General features: G+C 39.4%; 1 pseudogene; it reads left to right on the top strand.

Moving 5' to 3' along the window:
• Positions 1–18,546, top strand: part of LOC137280851 (uncharacterized) — a 539,924-nt pseudogene that overhangs the window by 300,597 nt on the left and 220,781 nt on the right.

The raw sequence follows: 18,546 nt of genomic DNA, 5'->3' as shown, positions 1-18,546 counted from the left end.
AGCAAGGACGCACAGCCAGATGCTGGACTCGTGGTATTTCGTTAACGGATTATTTTCAATAGTAATCAGTCGTTTTGCGATTTTGGCGTGCCACAAAAATAAATCTATCAACGTGATCACATGCCTAGAAAAGTGATCTTGTAAGGCTAAGCAGGCGAAACATTAATGGCATCTTTAGAGGAAAGATTTAGGATTTTTATACATTTGATACTGAGATAGATATTGCATTAATGATTCCCGAGATAAATTAAGCTTTCGTTGATTTTCAACTGTTGTTGACGCAGGAAACTTTGATTCATAGTATATTGATACCCCCCACTAGCGGGGATCGCCTTGTTGACATGCAGGGTGCTTCTATCGCGCTATAACTGGGAATCGTAATGGCCGATCGAAAACATATGACGATCGGAAACATATGACGTTGGATATAATCTCAGGTTAAGAAAGTATCAAACGGGAACAGTTGCAGATTGCCAGAAGCCAAGTATGTGACGTCACGCCGGGACGATGCAGCAACACGATTACGTCCCCAATATACTGAGAGTCAAGTTTTCACTTTAGATCAGTATACATGAATATGCATGGTGAATTTGGACAGTTTACGCAAATGAAAGATATATTTTAAATATGTACAGAAAATGGCTGGTCTGAACGCACATGAAGTTATAAAACTTTCTCATCTTGACAAGGCTGATTCGACGTGGGCAGGTTAAATATGAAACAAACAAGGACCTTTCTTATTTATTTGAATGCTACAAAAACTTGCAAGGTGATTCATTTATGTTGCATTTCTAAAGGTAACCATTGATGCCATTCTTTCAGTTTTAAGCCCACTCTGTATATACTGCCGTTGGAAGGTATCTAAATAACAATCAGGATTTCACGTATATATTCCGAGGTAGCTTGAAATCTGACTTCACACTTCAACAGGATCGGGACAATAATGATCGGTATTCTACTTCTTGGGTCCTTTTGTGTGGCTGCTGGCTTTGAGGCGAGCCCAGTAGCTTCAGTGTTCCTTCCTTCCTTCACACCACCTGCAGGAACCAACCCTTCCAGAAAAGGTAACAAATCCTATGTTCATGTATCAGGGAGCGTTGTTTGTAAAACGCAAACCGGGAGTTCTTTCCATGTATATGCTGAACAAAAATAGGGATCCTGTCGCAAATATGTTCGGGTCAAATTCCGTATGCTTTGCTTTCAAACTGATCATCTTGAGATTCATTAATGAACGGTGTGTCCTCAGGAATATTTAGGATGACTGGTTCACTGAGACACGTCTTACGAAGGAATAAACAGACACAGAGTTTCACAATATTTTGTTGTTCTGTTGATAATATACTCTTTATATTTATATTTGTTTAGTGTAAAATACGTGTTATGATATCTGACCAGTGGATATCAACTTCCATATTTCGAGGACAATGACTTTTCAGAGTTTTATTCGCTACCTTCATTTTACGCACGTGTTCATTTAAAAATGTTATGCTCCAAAACGCCTATATGTAAATCACTGATACAGAAATATGCAAGCGGTATGTAAATTATCGAGTCTGAGCCACACAATCCTGTTACCAACAACATGATCACCCCATCCCAAAAGCCGCATCTTGGGTCACTGCAGGCCGATATACATACTACGACCATGTCCCAATCCAAATTATCGCAGGTAATCTATAATCTCATGTCACTAGATAGTGCAGTAACTAATCATTCCCATCCTTGGCTTAAACTTGTTGAAAATATCTTATACTCATGCGGACTTGGCTATGTGTATATGTTCCCTAGTAATTTTAGACGAACATGGTTGTTGAATGTGGTAGAAGGTAGATTAAAGGACCATTCTTTTTCAAGAATGCAGGAAATATTATCCGAATTTGCTTTCAGTATAATTCCGGAGTTAACGACATTCAGGAAACTGTGACACATTCTCTCTGATGTAATAAAAGGGCTTATCGATATATGATGTCTGTGGTGTTTTCTGTGCTGTTGGTACACGACAACGACTGATTCAGGAGTTGGAACGCCAACTTTTCTGAAGAAAGAAACTACAGACCCTTGCCAGATATATTAGGACACTTAATGTCATTCCCTTACACTTACATGCTAATAATTTTCATGAATTCAATTTTCATTAGATCCAATGAGAAATCATCTTCCTTACAATCACATAATTTCTGTTTATTTTTCCGTTGCATATTTATCGAATGGCGACAATTTAATCAACACATGTAAAGTGCCATGACAGACTAAAGGATTATGGTCATTGTGGAACCATTCGTAAGTTGATAAATGTGATGTCATTAATTAATAGTGTGCATGGAGCAGAGAAGATTTCACATTTGCCTGTCAAAGTTTACAATGATCCATCCTAAATTCATTTCATGAAAAATATTTATGCTACACTGAAATAACATGTACGTCTATATGTCCGTACTACTTCCCAACAATGTCCTCTCAACTGGTAACTGAAACTCTACTATAATGTATGTTCTCACAGAGATTTTCTGGTTTTGCTATTTGCTTTGTTTAAATGTTGTTTAACGCCGCACTAAGCAATTTCCAATGCGACCTGTAAAAATGATGTCTCCGAGTTTGAGCCAAGCACACCTGTGATCAGTGAAAGGTCCTGAAGTGTTGGGTGACAAATTTACAGACCGTGTTCATGAGTGAGGGCAATAACGGAAACTATGGTCAAAAGTCGTGAAGGTGAAATCGATACAGTGACTGTCACTTCTGATAGTTTTCTGTCAACCGTCAACTATCAGTTGTGATCGGAAAGCATGGTGCCGTAGGAGGCGACTAATGGACTGGGTGGTCAGACTCACTATCTAGGCTGATACATGCCATAGCAACCCAGTTTGCTAATGATATTAATCACTGAGTTGTCTGGTCTGTACTACAGCCCACCGTCACTCAGTTCTCGTGTTATTTAGTGTTTCGTCGTAACAATTAAGAAATGTCATCAATCTTAATCAATAAGAAGAGATGTGAGTCAATATATGCCTGCGATACAGGTATTAAACGCACAGCTACTGTCTTATTGGGAAATTTTGAGCAGGGAGTCATTACTGTGTTGTCTGACCTGTACTACAGAACGCCGACACACAGCTCTGATGTTGCTTACTCCGTCGTAACAATAATGAAATGTCATCAATCTTAATCGATAAGAGGCAATGTGGGTCAATATATGCCTGCAGTACCGGTATTAAACGCACAGCTACTGTCTTATTGAGAACGTTTGAGCAGGGAGTCATTGCTGTGTTGTCTGACCTGCACTACAGCACGCCGCCACACAGCTCTGATGTTGCTTACTCCGTCGTAACAATAATGAAATGCCATCAATCTTAATCGATAAGAGGCAATGTGGGTCAATATATGCCTGCAGAACCGGTATTAAACGCACAGCTACTGTCTTATTGTGAACGTTTGAGCAGGGAGTCATTGCTGTGTTGTCTGACCTGTACTACAGCACGCCGCCACACAGCTCTGATGTTGCTTACTGCGTTGTAACAATAATGAAATGTCATCAATCTTAATCGATAAGAGGCAATGTGGATCAATATATGCCTGCGATACAGGTATTAAACGCACAGCTACTGTCTTATTGTGAACGTTTGAGCAGGGAGTCATTACTGTGTTGTCTGACCTGCACTACAGCACGCCGACACACAGCTCTGATGTTGCTTACTACGTCGTAACAATAATGAAATGTCATCAATCTTAATCAATAAGAGGCAATGTGGGTCAATATATGCCTGCAGTACAGGTATTAAACGCACAGCTACTGTCTTATTGTGAACGTTTGAGCAGGGAGTCATTGCTGTGTTGTCTGACCTGTACTACAGCACGCCGCCACACAGCTCTGATGTTGCTTACTGCGTTGTAACAATAATGAAATGTCATCAATCTTAATCGATAAGAGGCAATGTGGATCAATATGTGCCTGCGATACAGGTATTAAACGCACAGCTACTGTCTTATTGTGAACGTTTGAGCAGGGAGTCATTACTGTGTTGTCTGACCTGTACTACAGCACGCCGACACACAGCTCTGATGTTGCTTACTACGTCGTAACAATAATGAAATGTCATCAATCTTAATCGATAAGAGGCAATGTGGGTCAATATATGCCTGCGATACAGGTATTAAACGCACAGCTACTGTCTTATTGTGAACGTTTGAGCAGGGAGTCATCATGCATTAATTATAAGAGGTGGAAGCAAAACTGTTCATGATGTCAGCGCTTCATGAATTAGTGACAGTAAAGGAAATTTTCACATTGTTCAACAGACGATGGCCCCGTATGTTTCTCATTCTCAAGAGATGTGGCACAATGCTGTTCTCCTTCAACTTCTTCGGGTCTAAAACAGAGCAGGAAACGGGGAAGAAAATACATCTCTACATCATTATTTATCTTATGGCCAGTAGTAAATTATTAGTTCCGTCCTTGAGTTTGCTGTCTACATTTTTCATGCTTCCGTATAATTGCGTATACTCTTTCGTCGATGATTTCAAAGTGTGTCATAAAAATCTTGCTCTATTGTTGTTTCATTAACCTTTCCATTTTCAAGACATTTCAGGGCATTTCATACTTTAAAGCATTAGTGACAAACATCCAAGATGCAATTCAGTTTTTGAAGTACACATATATGTTTGTTTACACTTATCTGTCATTCAACACAAAGAATCCAGTGATCAATAGCATGAGCATATCGGATACAAAAACATGAGCAAGTACGATACGATGGCATCAGTCAATCAGATCAGCCAAGCTTAACCACCCGACCCCGTTTCTGGCCTCTTACGACAGGCAGGTGTTGCTGAGGACCATTTATAACCTGGACCTTTACTGTTCCTCAGTCCATGACAGCTCATAATTTCTATCTAGAGACTGATTTAATCATAGCCCTTAGTATGGTGATTCACCTTCGGATGTCAGCAATATGCCTAACACTTAATGTTTCGTATAAAGTTTTAGATCCTCATGCTTGGTTTTACATCTGAACTAATGATATTCCAGCTGGTTTTACTTTTTTCGTCCACAGGGATTTTATACTCTACGTTTAGGTGACATGAATCTCTAATTTATTTCCAGTCACGGTGTGGTGGGAGAGAGAGAGCGAGAGGGAGAGAGACACAGACAGACAGACAGACAGACAAAGAGAGAGAGAGAGAGAGACTTCATCCAGTACAGGTGTAAGACATGCACATAAAGAGACATCCATGTAATTCACATTCCTTAAGGTGTATATGTGGGATTTATTGCTAGGGGACTTTTGTGCAGATTGGATGTTTTACAAGATGACAATTCAAGATGAATACTTGCTGCATGTCGATAACTGTCTGGTCCCGAGTCTTTAGAGACTTAAACTTCAAACAAATGCGTCGATGCATAACGAATACAAACCAACGAAGCAAAGCAAACGACTTCAACGTGTATTTGGTCGCGCCTGCGTATATACATGTAAAATCAAATGACAACCCTGCAAGATTCTTCGTGCCCGCAGACTGACAGGTAGTAGATCATATGAACGGATCGGTGATCCATTTGCAGACTATATGGACACGATGAAAACTTTGCGGTAATGAACGTGATCTACACATCATGGACAGAACTGGCGTCTTCATCCTGATTCTTTTCCTGCGATTTTCGCAAGGTAAAATTCAAGCCATTCCACAGTGCCAGACAGTCATTGTCCAGTACACGCATGTTACGACTTTTGACAATCGGATGTTTTCAAGGTGGTTGTTGTGGTCAAAATCATCGGTGAACAGAAATGAATGTGCCATCTTCTGTCTCCAAGAGAAAACCTGTGTTAGCTTTCAAGTGAATTCAGAAGGATCAGTGTGCAGAGCTTACGCCGTCGCCTTTAACGAGAACTCTGCAAGTGAATCAGCCCCGGGATATATGTTGTTTGTAAAGGAGAAAGGTAAGTAATGTTAATACGTACAAACCGTGTGTAGGAATGTTGTTTATCATTCTGGTATACGTTTGTTGTGATTAAGATGTTTAGGATACCTGGCCTGAATAATCTTTATAATTTTACATATATGACCATTTCACAATGTCAGCGTCACTATGATACACGTTTGTTTGTTTTAACTTTTCAAGTGGCACGTGGACGTTTACAAATATCATTTTCGTGATGTTTGAATCGTTGATGGCATACTGTCGGTAGCTGCATTAGGGTTACCACTATTCAGTGAAATTTATATTTTTGAGACAGTTGGGAATTCCCGAAAAAGAAGTAGTCCCCCTCAAATACACCAATGAAAAATCCCTGATATGAGCAACTCAAACGCCTTTTTGACATATAATGACAGCTAAAACACTTTCTTACTGGTAGGCAACATATTATGACAGTTCAAACGCTTTCTCACTGGTAGGCAACATATAATGGAGGCTCAACACTTTCTCACCGGTAGGCAACATATAATGGAGGCTCAACACTTTCTCATTGGTAGGCAACATATAATGGAGGCTCAATACTTTCTCACTGGTAGGCAACATATAATGGAGGCTCAACACTTTCTCACTGGTAGGCAACATATAATGGAGGCTCAACACTTTCTCATTGGTAGGCAACATATAATGGAGGCTCAACACTTTCTCACTGGTAGGCAACATATAATGGAGGCTCAACACTTTCTCATTGGTAGGCAACATATAATGGAGGCTCAACACTTTCTCACCGGTAGGCAACATATAATGGAGGCTCAACACTTTCTCATTGGTAGGCAACATATAATGGAGGCTCAATACTTTCTCACTGGTAGGCAACATATAATGGAGGCTCAACACTTTCTCACTGGTAGGCAACATATAATGGAGGCTCAACACTTTCTCATTGGTAGGCAACATATAATGGAGGCTCAACACTTTCTCACTGGTAGGCAACATATAATGGAGGCTCAACACTTTCTCATTGGTAGGCAACATATAATGGAGGCTCAACACTTTCTTACTGGTAGGCAACATATAATCAAGGCTCAACTCTTTCTCATTGGTAGGCAACATACAATGGAGGCTCAACACTTTCTCACCGGTAGGCAACATATAATGGAGGCTCAACACTTTCTCATTGGTAGGCAACATATAATGGAGGCTCAATACTTTCTCACTGGTAGGCAACATATAATGGAGGCTCAACACTTTCTCACTGGTAGGCAACATATAATGGAGGCTCAACACTTTCTCATTGGTAGGCAACATATAATGGAGGCTCAACACTTTCTCACTGGTAGGCAACATATAATGGAGGCTCAACACTTTCTCATTGGTAGGCAACATATAATGGAGGCTCAACACTTTCTTACTGGTAGGCAACATATAATCAAGGCTCAACTCTTTCTCATTGGTAGGCAACATACAATGGAGGCTCAACACTTTCTCACCGGTAGGCAACATATAATGGAGGCTCAACACTTTCTCATTGGTAGGCAACATATAATGGAGGCTCAATACTTTCTCACCGGTAGGCAACATATAATGGAGGCTCAACACTTTCTCATTGGTAGGCAACATACAATGGAGGCTCAACACTTTCTCACCGGTAGGCAACATATAATGGAGGCTCAACACTTTCTCATTGGTAGGCAACATACAATGGAGGCTCAACACTTTCTCACCGGTAGGCAACATATAATGGAGGCTCAACACTTTCTCACTGGTAGGCAACATATAATGGAGGCTCAACACTTTCTCATTGGTAGGCAACATATAATCAAGGCTCAACTCTTTCTCATTGGTAGGCAACATATAATGGAGGCTCAACACTTTCTCACTGGTAGGCAACATATAATGGAGGCTCAACACTTTCTCATTGGTAGGCAACATATAATCAAGGCTCAACACTTTCTCATTGGTAGGCAACATATAATGGAGGCTCAACACTTTCTTACTGGTAGGCAACATATAATGGAGGCTCAACACTTTCTTACTGGTATGCAACATATAATCAAGGCTTAACTCTTTCTCACTGGTAGGCAACATTAAATGACAGCTCATCGCTTTCTTACGTGTAGGCACCATGTGATATTCATGTGTTGCTGAAAACAGCAGGACTTTCCTTACACCGTCCGGTCACTGAAAATAATGCATGACACTGTTTAACGCTACAGCAATGATGTGACATCAGGTACAATGTTTGATCTGTCACGGTAAAAAGATCAGGTTTGTGGAAGCAAGGAGTTATTCCGGTTAGCATAAATAATTCAAAGGATGGCAGATTTAAGTCATTATTAATAGATTAGATCAGGGATAACAAAGCAATAACAGTAACATACTAAACTAAAGGCTATGGTGCCTTCTCCCAAGAAGTATATAGTATGATGATGGGAGCTATGCAATCTTGACTCCTATTTTGAATTTAACCTTACACGCTACTATTTTTGTTTAACTTTTGTAAAGCCTTCCGATAGTTTGTGAGGTTTATTCATTTTAACTTCTATATCTTCTATATCTTAAGAGATACTGGTTCATGTTTTTAGATACATTCAATTCATTCTTTACCATGATATTTGGCTTTTTTTTCAGGTTTTATTGGATCTTCCTGTCAGCACAGCACGGACTGTTCCTTGGGAAACTCCGTCTGTGTCAACTCCGAGTGCATGTGTGATCCCGGACTGGCATTCTCACCTCAACAGAAGTCATGTGTTTCAAGTATGCATGAGATGAAATTTCTTCTAATTTGTAAAAAGCCGAATGGGTTCAGTTATATTTGGACATCCCTTTTGTATCAGCTCCGTAAACTCTTCTTACCTGGTGCATTTACCATCTCCATCTCTTTCACGACCCGGTATGTACGGGCATGGGCACTTGTCTTGAAACATCGAAAAGAGTCCTCTGAAGTTGGTTTGCTGTGATTGTGTGTATTCAAAATTATTTCCTGTAATAAAGCGAGCACCTCATGGTGGCTCTTATCTGAAAATATGTTCATGTCTGTGTACAATTACCAAACACCATTGACAGGCATCTGTGGAAAACAACAATTGTTGGGGGTGGGGGGATGGAAAGCCAACTTCATTTAAAGTAAATACTAATTCTGAGCATCTTCTATATCCTTTACAGAAATATTCAACATGACTGATTTGTTTGCAGCTTGCACAGAGTACGGTCCTCATTACACTACAATACGTGGCTACTATATAGGTGATAACAACATGGCTACCTACACAGGGGTGACTGAACAACAGTGCATGGACCGCTGCACCACCCACACCGCCTTCGTCTGTCGATCAGCTGACAGGCGTGCCTCTGACGGAAGATGTGACCTCAGCACCCAAACTCTACTAACTGTTGCCGCATCCTACTACAGAATAGTATCTGATCCTACAAGCATGGTTCAGTTTTCCCGAGACTGCAAAGCCTGATCCGAACATGTTAAGCGTCTCTAAATTCCATTTCCGGATGTTTAATTAAAACCATAAATCAGACGCTGCTCGTTGTGGTTGACCATGTACTGTAAATACACTTGAGTTTCAAACAATCGGGTCAGTAGGATAGCCTTGTGGTTAAAGCGTTCGCTCGTCAGGCTTAAAACCCGGGTTTGATTCCCCACCTGGTTCCAATGTGTGAAGACCTTTTCTCGCCGTGATATTTCTACCATATTGCAAAAAAATAAAAAAATATAAAATAAACAACAAACGCACTCACTCCAAACATTGCAATATTATACAAATTCTTTTTCTTGATGAGGTGAACATTTACAAGCAAGGACGCACAACCAGATGCCGATGCAACAATAAGTCAATACTCATCGCTTGACAGATGAACACTGGCAACACGACGAGTCAATTTTCGAGGACAACTTGAGTCATGTCACGTGTGTTAAAGTGGATAATTGGATGAACAAATTGTCAACTTTGCTCATTGTTTTGTTGCAAAATCTTGCCGATCTAAGATTTAAGATGTATTTATTGAAATCCAAAGTAACACATAACTGGTAACCAAACGTAAATGAATTTTATTTTATTTGATCAAATTCAGTGTGACTTGATTATTTTTATGCGCTACGTTTGATATGTCACTTTATATTTTCAGAAATATAATTTTCGAATTGTTTTCAATACTTATGTGCCAGCTGAAAAATCATCTCAGCTATATGCACATTCAATTTCCATTCAATTTTCTGATGAATTTTAAGAAAACCGCAGCTATCTAAACGACATAAATCAGAAGGAAAGAAAACTGAAAAGAGAGAAAGAAAATTACGTACATGAATTAATTTCCGAGGTGTTTACAAAGTATCAAAATAAAATGGCTTCTACTCAGTTTATGAAAGTCATTCTTGCAACAGTTAATCAACTTGTAAGTCAATGGAAGTTTTACTAATGATGATTCATTTATGGCCAACTAGTGAACGTAATCAATACATTTGTATTGGTTCGGCATTAAGATAATCCTTCGGTGTGCTTGCCACTTCTGTTCAATATGTAAAGAAATTAAATATTTTTAAACTAGTAAATATCCTTGTATTATTGTCTTATGTCGTTGAGTATATTTACCTTATCATACATACTTGAGCTGTATATGCTTCTGTTGTTGTTTTTTGTTGTTTTGTTTGTTTGGTTTTTGCATTTGCATAAATTCAGTGTTGCTGTTCTGTTTGATATATTTTTTATACCATAAGTCTTCCTTACATAGTGAGTGAGTTACGATTTAAAGTCACACCGGCAATATTTCAGTTATGTTGTGACTAAAATCAAGTAATAATTGCAGAATCATGAAAGGTAAATTCTAATCTACTCGTTACTGAGTTCTCAAAACAAAACATCAACGAAGGACAGTAAAACCAACTATGTCTTTTATGAATATAAAACTAGTATGTAACTCTAGTATGTATAAAACTAGTGTAAAACTAGATTTTAATTACAGAAGAAAATTCAACATAAAACAGGTTACATATTGCCAACAGCTGAAGGTAGATCAACATACTAGGACCTCTCTTACATACGGATGAAAATTAGCTGCTAAGACAAGTCATTTTTATGCTCATGATTGTACAGTGGAAGCTGTCTAAACCGGCAGTCAATGGTACTGAAGAATTAACCCGGTTAAGACAGTGTGCTGGATCGTAGAGCTGATGATAAATGTACAAGCCACGGATGGGACTGAAATTTTATGCCAATGTTGACAACTTGCCGGATTGGACAGATGACAGTTTTGGCAGCTTCCACTGAAATGCTGTTTTTTACAAAGTGTGAATTACATGTACATCCACCGGTTGAACTATTTGTGTTTATCCTGTTCAAATCCAGAACAAGATGCCTTTAAAGGAAAACCAAGTTCAATGTAGTTGATGTCTTGCTTGATAGCAGTGTTAGTACCTTCCCCGAAACGTCGTACGCATTGCAATAAAGAAGTTCCCTATCGATAAAACTTCATCTCAACAACTGCTCAAATGCCTCCCACAGGAGACAGAAGTCTTTAGTGACAAGCATGCTACTCTTTAACCCTTTGTAGTATTTATTATGTATTTGAGTGCACTATATATGTGTGTAAATGTACTTGCGTACAAGGGCTTGGAGCTAAAGGGGAGCCCCACAGGGGAGTGTGGAAGAAGTACCCTTTGTCTTCAAGGAGACATATCGTGAGGAGAAATAACATGCTGAACTATTGTTCCGAGACACAGAAAAAGTGAAGATTCATTTGTGTAATGATCACGTAGATATCCATTAAGCCCAGTGGGATGCAGTTTGAGGCTTATCCTGATGAAAAATTCTTACAAATGCTTTTATATGTATGGTTGAACCACTAGAGAGGAACCAGTATGCAAGGTTGTAGTTGTAGTTGCACGAGAGATTCCTCTTTATTCGGTGTCAGTAGCTTGGCGTTTGTGAAAAACGAAAATGGCGGCGGGTTTGAGACTTTTAGCAATTCCAAAGTTTTGAAAGATATTTTGGCGCATGCGCTAAAATATCTCAGATAACAGCACTAAGTGCAGCCATTTCTAGTGCCTTCTCTCATGATTTTGGAATGTTCCGACAAACTGAGTAAAGCAATAGGTACACTCGGTCGTAACTCTCAGTTTGTAAAGCAGGACATCAAACCGAACATTCCCGCTATTAATAAAAAACTCCATGAACAGGTTCATGTTATCTGACCAATTTACAATAGCAAACTGCAGTTCAAAGATAGTAACAATAGTGTGTATAGCAACAACAGTAATAACTGAAGTGCACAATAACGAGTTTCATATGTACTTCCCAAACATCTGCTAATCTACCCTCTTAATGAAAACGTCATGAACTCCTACAGTAACCGATTGACCGACTTAACTGATTTATTTACAATGGCAAACTTCAGTTCAAAGATACGAACTGTTTTTTATAGAAGAAAATATACAGATTTTCTTTGATGTCATTTTAACGTGTAATTACGATGTGTACACAATGTTATACATATGGTACATAATCCCAAACATTACATGTGTAATGTTACGAGAGTGTATTTTCTGTAATTTGTATCGTTATTGTTCATTTGATGGGAATTGAAGTCTAATTACGTCTATAGTTCTAAGATGCATTTACATTGAAATAGTGAAAAGTAAAGATCGGATGCATGAATATATTACTTCTGTTGAGGAAAACTGAAAATCGTATGTTGAACTGAAATGCTTATTGGACCCTGTTGTTTTCTGAAGGTTGTAGATAACAGATGCCTATATTTGCCCAGAACATCTATCTACATAACGTGAACCGAAAGTATAGACATGTATTTTGTGTCAAATTTCAGGGAGACTGTGAAGTTATCGGTGCAGACATGTTTAAACATGGTGTATATTAAGAAATCTCTATAAAGGCTAAGTCGAGTGTACATTTGTGACTATATCTCGAGAATGTGCTTGAAAATGGTGAGCAAAATAGCCGGCCAAATGAAAGTATAGACATGTATGTTAGGAGATGTCTAAAATGAAATATATGTCTAATATTTTTCAGTGGTAGTTTGTTTTGATGCGGGTAACACAGCTGTGTTTTGTTCGTTTAATTGCAAATATCTCGACAACTATTTTATGATCGTTTAGATAAAGTTTGTAATGTTGGAGTCAAATGAACTGTTCTGTTTTTCATTTTCTAGTCATACCATTCTCTAACGTATTTACACTTGTAAATATACTCGACAAAACTAGTCAGGGATACAAGCAAATTTTGAAATTTTTAATAATGAGGCATTTTTTCATGGACACACTGATAACATATCACTCATAAAAATACCAATATCCCTAACGTAGTTTGTCAAATATATTTTCATAATCAAAAGCAACAAAACCATCACCATAATCAACGCTTCTGTTAACACATGTACCGTTACCTTTCTACCATAACCTGCTGCTTATATTATGTTATTTATTTATGTCACTTTCTCTGGTCATGTTAATAATAATAACTTAAAGCGATGTTAGTTTAGAAATGATAGTATATAGATGATAGTATGATAGTTATGAAATCAGCAGATAGGGAGCCTACATATTCTCCGAAAAGGTCCTGGATGGTTCGACTAGGCAAGGGCCCTTAGCTAATGATGAGTCTGACAGTGCCAGGAACACCCGAACACTCTCTGCTGGATGTTATCTTTCATCTATAACAAAATAGCAAAAATAACAACCCCGATGATGATGATGATGATGATGATGATGATGAAGATGATGAAGATGATTCATGACATACTTTGAAATGTGTGACTTGACAAGGGGTTGCATGTATGAAGTTATCATTTTTCAAATGATCCATAACACTGACATCAGCGAGATTTCTTCAATAACTGAAACACGAAATGTGAAAACCGCTTGGTCAGCGTTTTTTAAGAGAGGATTCACATGCTATGTTTGCAGCTTCGGCATATCGTGACATTTATCATAAAACATTGAATAGCAGACATGTATCAATTTGTAAAATCAAGTATGTGTCGCAGAAATGAAATGGGTGATAGGCATTAAAAGCAGTGCTGACAGTACGTCAGCCATATGAGGTCACAGGGGCCGACTTCAAACATAACCTTGACCTTCCTGGTTGTCAAAATTCCGGCAATGTTTTGGTGAGAAATTATATTTAAATATGCTGATGAACTCACTCGTCAACTTCCATTGAAACACGATTCGGGGCGTTAACGAACATGGGAATAATTATCTTTTAATTATGCCCCAATTTCTTTATACTGGGTACTGAAGTCGTCCTTAGGGTAAGGACGTCAAACACATGTCTTTGGACGAAAATAGAGAGGGTGGAGGAAGAGGTACCCCCAGATGCGACAACGTTGAGTGAGGTTTGTCTCCCTAGATAGTTTGCTTTTCAGTGAGTTTAATTACAATGTATTACATTAAACTGTCATTTATCGGAGACGTCTACACAAAACAAGGGAGGACGTTCTTAAAACCTGCACACGGGGTGCTCTTGATAGGAAGAAAAAACATAACGCCAAGTAATGTGTTGTGTGTGCTTTTGTTTGAAGCTTAGACAAAGAATAGTTAGTATGTCAGATAAACAAATGGGGGCTCCAACTTGTGATTTCAACCCTGGATCGTGTGCACGGTGATCGTGCAAATATGAATACACATGCCTAACCTGCTCAGACCCATAGGGGCTTGTATCGCTTAGAAACTGTGTTAGAAAGACATATAGGTACACAGACCTAACCCAAGTACTATATCGAAGGAAAGGTATGTAACGACGAAACCACACCCTCCTCAGTCAAAGTTAGATTTCACCATGACTCCGTCGAGGCCTACGGATCAAAAGCTAGATGGTTTCCCTACAAGATGAGTTGTAAATGATCACAATCGACTCATTATTTCAAAAGTTATACGCCACGACTTACAGAAAACAGCTACCTCCGTAATTCCAAGCCAAAATCATGGATCCCCCAAGGCAGTGAAAAGTCAAATTTGTTTATTGATTTCAGACACGTTGACAGCATCTATGTAGGGCTAGATTCGACCGACAGCAGCATTCCACGGGTCTAAAACCTGACTGTAACATCTACATATCAAACAACTGGGTTTTTATTCCTCTTCATAATGTCCGATGGAATTGTGGAACAAGACTATCCAATAAACCAGTGTGACGTGAAGCAGCCGTGACCGTAAGCCACCTACTCACCATGAACCAGGGGTGACCATTGAGGGAGAAGCAACTATTGCGATAGCCTATTGAAACATGCTATTGTGATAGTGACAGTCCATTGCGATAGCCTATTGCAACATGCTATAGTGACAGTGACAGTCTATAGCCGATAGCGATGGCAGTCCATTGCGACCAACTATAGCAATCTGTTTCCGAAATAGCCACTGGTCCGCTATCACGTGGCTAATACAAATTCAGCCGGGACAGTGAATCTACAAAGTCACTGGCCAACATTGCTAGTGAATTTTCATGGGGTCAGGAGTCATATTGTAAAAAATATCACTCTCTCCGACTTGTTAAGCTATAGTACAATTTCAAGCCATGATTATGGCCTGATAAAAATGTTCATCGCATTTGCAGCTTATTGATGAAACTTGTCACGCTGACAATATCTTAGTATTATATATCTTTGTAATCTTTTTCTTAGTTTCCACGTTCAAATTCTGGCAACTATAGTGAATTATTATCTTGTGGGTTAGCAACTTTCAGGCATTTCTCACAGTGATTGCAGTACTATTAAAATAGCTCCTTTCCTCCTTGATGTGTCTCATTTGAAGTCAGTTACCAAATGAACGTATTGTTTATATGAAATAAATACAAGCTGAAGTGGTTTTAGTCTCTTTAATAACTGACAAGAAATTTGAATCACAGATCAAGTAAACGGTTAAAACACAAACTTAATGAAGCTGAAATCCGCACCCAAACATCTTGGTTGCAACTGGCCTTCCTCAAACCATGCTTGTCATAAGAGGCGACTAGCGGGATCGAGTTATCAGTCTCGATGATTTGGTTGACACTTGTCATCGTATCCCAGTGGCGTAAATCGATACTTATGATGATGATCACTGGATTTTCTGGTCCAGATTCGATTATTTACAGACCACCTCCATATAACTGGAATACTGTGTGTGTGGCGTTAAACAGCAAACACATCAGTTACTCTAATGGGTAGAGCATTGACCCGTAATTGAAAGGAATTGAACATGGTAAAATAAGAGCCAGTATAAATTATACTGAAAACTGAAATGTTCAAACTGACTAAACTATATGTACATGACATAGTGGATAATATCCCAAATATCAATCACACATATAACATTAAGAAAAAGTAGCCAATGCCTATGCATGTGCCACAAAGTATTACAATATATATCCATACAGATGAAACATTGCCAAAGAAATGGAATATATCGTCACATTTTTCCTTAATTTCTCTACATCATCTGTTCCTTCCTTGGCGTCATCATTTGCATTTTATCAATTTTGTAAATCCAATACTCCCTCCTTTTTTACTAATTGGCGTTTTCTACTATCACACACACTGAGTATGGCCTAGCATTACTGATTCCTGATTGTAAGAAGCCGAGCTCTGTTGTACAATCCTGTATGAAACTGTTCATTAATATGCACGGCATGAGCAATGTTGAAGATAGCATGCTGGTTGTTTAAGAAAGTATAAGTAGTACACACGCCTTCATAAACGCGATATAAGTGGATAATATTCGTAACAGACAACTGACCTTGTATGTTCAGTGGCAGAAACCATTAGCTGGTGCATTGAATGTGCAGACTCGTGAAAGAAATTAAGCACACACTGAAACAAAACCAAACTAAGCGAAGAGCTCGTAAAATACCTTGTCAACAAGAGACAAAGCAAATACCTTGTAATGAGAGAAGATATATCGGTATATGGTCTCTGTTTGAATTGTTGGGTTATAGGTTGAAAGGCACGGCGATTCATTTATTATACTATGCACAGCAAAATACAAGCAGTTCCCTAATGCTTCCCCTCCACAAAAAGCAGTTGGAATAGAGGCACGAAAAGGGGTGACACTGTCTTACACGAAAGAGTTGCAGCAAGTGGCTGTCCAAAACATGGCAATGTTATAACCATTACTGTTTGAGCAAACGCCAGTCACATCGGCGCTAGAAAAATAAATAAAATGTGGAGTGAAAGACATTGATGTCCTCCAGACTGATTGATGTCATACCCGTGGCTGAGCAGCGGCTACAAGCCCTCCCTGCACCCTTAGTGAGGCGGTGCTCGCTGTCATGATCAGCTGACGGAGGTAAACATTGTGCTTGCGACTTCCGGGTAACCTAGTGCGTGTGAATGCAGGTGACAGTGTCTACTCCAGATGCGTGTTTACGTGAAAAGTGGAAACGAGCAGAAGTGAATGAGAGCTATGATGAAAAAGAGAAAATACTGTAAACTATTGGTGTATGTAGAGAAAATAAAGTGTCATTATGCACAACTGATAGCTGAGGAGCTGGTTACAGGGAGAGTATATAAGAGAAGCGCAAAGGAGGGAGGTAGGTAGGCGGGCGGGCGGGCGGGCGTGTGGGCGTGTGGGGGAGGGATGAGTGGAGGCGATAGTACTACGTGACCATATATGGGAGATGAATGAAGTTGAGGCAGTGTGGCTGGAAACGAGGGTTGGGGGTTGGGGTTTTGGGTGTTGTTTGGTGGGTGTTGCTTTTGTAGCCGTTTAATGGCCGTTATTTGGTGTGTATGTGTTGGTTTGCGAAAACTAAAGAAGATGGTCTCTGCGCAAGGTTTCGGCCCCTTGGGGGTGTGGCTGAAGACGGTAAGTCGGTTGGTCGGTTGGTGGTGTTTACGATGCTATTTGCAGCGTGTGCAATGGACAGGTGGTGCAACGGTGGTGTCCGAAAGTGCCCTCAAGAAAAGGAAAAACGGCACGGATTGCGATGTCTTCCGGCACCGATGCGGATTGTTGCAGTCGGGGATGCCGATTTGGCGCTCAGGCCAAGAATTTGGACCATGACATCGGGCTGTGGAATTTTCCGACCCTAAGATGATACAGGAAAGCGCAATCACACCATGGAATCGGTGGTAAACACGACAGCTTCCGGGTCAGAGTTCTTTAATGACGCACACGACCCAAAATGTATGGAAAATTTTTTTTGGTTCTTGTTGTGATTGCGACAATAACATACCTTAATGCAATTTGGACACGTTTTATTAATCATTCAAGAAGCAAGAGTGTGTCCATTTTTTTAATTGCTTCCAGCGTCCAGCGCTCCCTCTGTTCAAGAAGCAATACACCTGAGGCCCATGTTCTAAACGATGTACACTGTTTGTGGAGATGTGGTACTCCTATGCAGGGAACGAAGGGGAAGCAGGGTGTCAATTAATGAGCGCTACGACAACGTAATGCATTTTTTTCCTAGACCACAATCAAGAAACGTTCAAGAGGGTTATTCAACTTTAAATAAACAAAGGACATTACCTTGATGTCATTAAAAAATGCCAATGTGCGCATTAGTAAAATTAGTCAAGCTATTATGACATGAATGGTGTTTTTGTTTTTGTTGTGAAACTTTTGAGACGCAGTTCACTAGGTAAATCTGTGACTAATAACACCGAGTACGTGTTACATGTAATACGTGATACGAATGCGG

Source organism: Haliotis asinina, chromosome 4, assembly GCF_037392515.1.
Source record: "Haliotis asinina isolate JCU_RB_2024 chromosome 4, JCU_Hal_asi_v2, whole genome shotgun sequence".
NCBI classification, from domain to species: Eukaryota; Metazoa; Mollusca; class Gastropoda; order Lepetellida; family Haliotidae; genus Haliotis; species Haliotis asinina.
Note: the sequence above shows the minus strand (reverse complement) of the source record. Positions and strands in the feature narration are given on the sequence as shown.